Here is a 3692-nt window from a genome sequence, read left to right as displayed (position 1 = left end):
TGCCCAACCCCCCCACCTGCAAGGCTCGCAACAAACAAGTCCTCAGTCAGCGATTTCCCCCCCAGCACACAACCTGAGCCACGAGTGGCACCAACTCAAACAGTAAAAATTGTACCAAACGACCCCAAAAGCAGCCGTGTCCTAGCTGGCAGCGCGGCTGCAGTAGCCTTGGAAACCTCGGCCACGCCGGAGCCTGCTGCTGCCTGCCTGGGTGAGTTTTTCCTCTTCTATTTGTTTAGTTGTGGTTGTTTTTTTTTTTTTTTTTTTTTTTTTTTTTTTTTTTTTTTTTTTTTTTTTTTTTTTTTTGTTTGGTTTGGTTTTTTTTTTTTTTTTTCCTTCTTTTTCCAAGCAACTGTCCCGGCAGCACAACACAGCTCTGCGCCGGCATGGCCACCGATCCCATCAATTGGGGACACACGTGGGAATGTGTATCCCAAACCCCACGGGGGCCCTGCCACCTGCTAGGACGTTTGGCCCCCATTTTACTTATTTTTTATTTCATGTCGTGCTAACATACTCACAGAAACAGGTCTTGCAGCATCAGGGAAGGGTATAAACATTGCTGTCAGGTGGATGCTGTCACCCATCAGCACTTTGCCATCAATATTCCTTGGTCCCAGGTGGCCACAACCCCTTTTTCAACAGAACAGAAAGGAAAAAAACCCACTTGCCCCTAACACACCCCAGTTTGTCCTCACCAGTCCTGCAAGATTTCATTGTGCTCCTTTTTGAGGTAGAAGTAGCATATTTGGCAAATCAGAGCTTCTCTGAAAACTTCTGCCAGTTTGAAGCCATTCCCTTTTGTCCTGTCACTGTGTGCTCTTGTATAAATCTGTATTGAAACTGATGTCAAATTTTACTCTCAAATGACTGGTATAAATAACAAATACAGTTATTGGCTTTTGTATTTATGTATCAACTTTTGCTTTGCAAGGTAATATTGATCAGAAAAATCCTGATATAGTACAACTTGTATTTACTTCTGTTGATATAGTAAAATCTGTCAGTTTATGTATACACTGTATAGCTTTTATAAATGGTAGTGTAATATGTACTATCTTAGACAGTAGTATAATAGAGACTGTGAAATGTTGAAATGCTTTTTCATGTAACTGACTCAGAAAATGGTGTGAAATAATAAGGTGATTTCTCACATTCAGGAAATCTAAAAGACAAGATAACAGAAACCAGAGCACAAAAATGAAGAAGAGTTTATTGACCCTCTTTATCAGGGAGTGGAAATACAACGGGATGGAACCACAAGAAGAAATAAAATGTATTGGTTTAATCTACAAAATGGCATGAAGACAAGTCAAAGTTAAAACCAAGGAAAAGAACATCTAAACTCAAAGGAATGTCTGAATATGTATAAACTCTTAAGAATATGCTTGTACCCCCTGGAATGTAACAGTATCTAGAGAACGTGGTGCTAAGTTAACCATATGCTTTTGGCAAATAGCCAAGCACCTCAGCGCTGGATTTTATCCCTTTTATCTCTTAATAAACTTTTATAAAATTTTTAAATAGTGAACTGTTTCTCACATGACTAAGCTGCACAGAAGTGTATCTGAGGAAGTGTAACAAAATAAGTAATTCTATGAAGTTGTAATAAAGATTTTTCTTTTTGTTCCTTCTGTCTTTGGTGTGATTTACTCTTTTTTGTTTGTGTTTTGTGTTGACTTTGTCTGGGTCTCTCCCTGTCTCTCTTTTGCTCGCTCCCCTGCCTTGCAGTCTCTCTCCCTCTCTCTTAGCCATCTTTGTCCTGCTCTCTCTCCACCTCTCTCTCTTTTCTTCTCTTTCCTCTTTGCTTTGCCCCCTTTACTCTCTCTTTTGTCTCTTTTTACTTTCATGTCTCTCTCTCTCGTTTTCTCTCCTCCCTCCATCTCAGATACTCTGCCCTGGACCTTTTCCAAATGACAAACCCACACACGAAGTAGAGGCTCTCCACCAGCTACAGTTGTGTAGTGCACCTGCAGAGCATCTGAGCATCAGGTGGCAGTCAGAGGTTCAGCAAATCCTAGTACCAGTATTATAATATGTACCTAGTTATAGGTACATATTATAATACTGGCTTTTTGCAAATATTGAAATAGCTTTTATATGTGTAGTGTTAAAGTAACTTTGTTAAAAAGATATAGTTTTTATTTCTGTTAATAAAGCTTAGTGAAATAGCTAATATAAGTATACTTGTGTTAAAATGTCTGCTTGGATGGGATAACATCCAATGAACACAGGATGAGGATACCTGTACAGATCTCCCAACTATCAGCACTCACTGTGTGGACCAAGACCCAAAAACTGGAGGTGATAAGAATGGACTAAAAACCAAGGAATACCCATGCTCTAAAAAGGCAGATCCAAGGAGGAGACATGCTAAACAATTTCTGGGACACGTAAACCAGTTTGGGAAAAGTTTACTATGCATAAGGCTCTATGAATATGCAACAGGTTGATGGAAGGGAAAAGGTGTTCAAGGGTTATCCCTGCAGATAACAGTGTGCTCTTGGGCTACAATCCTTGCTTTACTATCTTTGTCTCCCATTGGCCTTTATTAAACTTTTAAAATTTTCACAGGAGAGTGAATATGTTTTTCACACTAGAATCCCTGAATCCCTGGGTTGGAAGGGACCCGAACTCTGACCTATTTCCAGGCCTCCCTCCTGCCATGGGCAAGGACAGCTTCCACTAGACCAGGTTGCTCAAAGCCCCTTCTAACCTTGCCTTGAATGTTTCCTGGGTTTCTCCTGTCATACTTCCCTGGGCAGCCTGTGCCAGTGCCTCACCACTACCACAGTAAAGGATTTCTTCCCAATATCTAATGGAAACCAATCCTCTTCTATCCTAAAGCCATTTCCCTTGTTTTATCACTACCTGCCGACATTGGAAGCCCTTCTCCAACTCTCTCACAGCCCCATGGGGCACTGGAAGGCCACAATTACTTTTTTACTTTTTTATTCTGAAGATCTTTCTCCCAGGCATGTGATGCATAGGAAATATTGCAGTGAAAATTTTTGCTTCCGTATTTGACAAGAAACCAGCTTGGGCACCATTGTGCTGTCCACATGCAACTATGTGACATTTTCTACCCTGAAATGGAAGCATGGTTTGTGTTGCCTTGTCACAGTACAGTTTGTGCATTGTGGTGCATTTACTTATGGCCTAGGGCTGGTTTTGTTTTCTTTCTTTGTTTTTTTTTTTCTTCTGTAAGAAAGCCATTTTTCCTAATCTCTCACCACACACACACACAGAAAAAAAAAAAAAAAAAAAAAGGAACATAAACAGCACTTATACTGTGCAAATCATGGCATTGACCCATTGATCCTCAGAGTTTATAAGTGCTCCATTTTTAGAGACAATGAACTAATATGTGATATCTGTTGCTTTTTGAAGTTGTAGGATGTTTTGTGATTTATAACAATGAGACATGAAAATAGTGATGTGTGTGCTGAAAACTTTGCAGGTGGTCACTTGAATTTTCTTTGGTGCTGAATTACAGACCCATTTCAAAACTATCAAAAAACCACTCTGTGGAAATGCACATACCAAAGATATGCAAGATATGTGTGAAACTCTCAGCCTTAAAATAAATACAGACAAATTCTTCTGTAATCACTTGAAACACACATTATCACACAGAGCAGTTGATTAAACAATATTTCATCTAAATATATTTCTAATCAATACCCCTCTAA

At 39.6% G+C, this 3692-nt stretch overlaps 1 long non-coding RNA gene across 1 annotated transcript; it reads left to right on the top strand.

Annotated features, from left to right (window-relative positions):
* The first annotated feature begins 66 nt into the window (after window positions 1-66).
* On the top strand, window positions 67-1630 carry LOC108963569 (uncharacterized). The gene is made up of 2 exons (XR_001992278.3): window positions 67-211; window positions 1161-1630. It is a non-coding gene; the product is annotated as an uncharacterized LOC108963569 (long non-coding RNA).
* The last annotated feature ends 2062 nt before the right edge of the window (window positions 1631-3692 follow it).

The sequence above is a fragment of the Serinus canaria genome, chromosome 21, assembly GCF_022539315.1.
Source record: "Serinus canaria isolate serCan28SL12 chromosome 21, serCan2020, whole genome shotgun sequence".
Taxonomy (NCBI): domain Eukaryota; kingdom Metazoa; phylum Chordata; class Aves; order Passeriformes; family Fringillidae; genus Serinus; species Serinus canaria.
The sequence above is the reverse complement of the archived record's forward strand: the minus strand, read 5'-3'. Positions and strand labels throughout refer to the sequence as shown.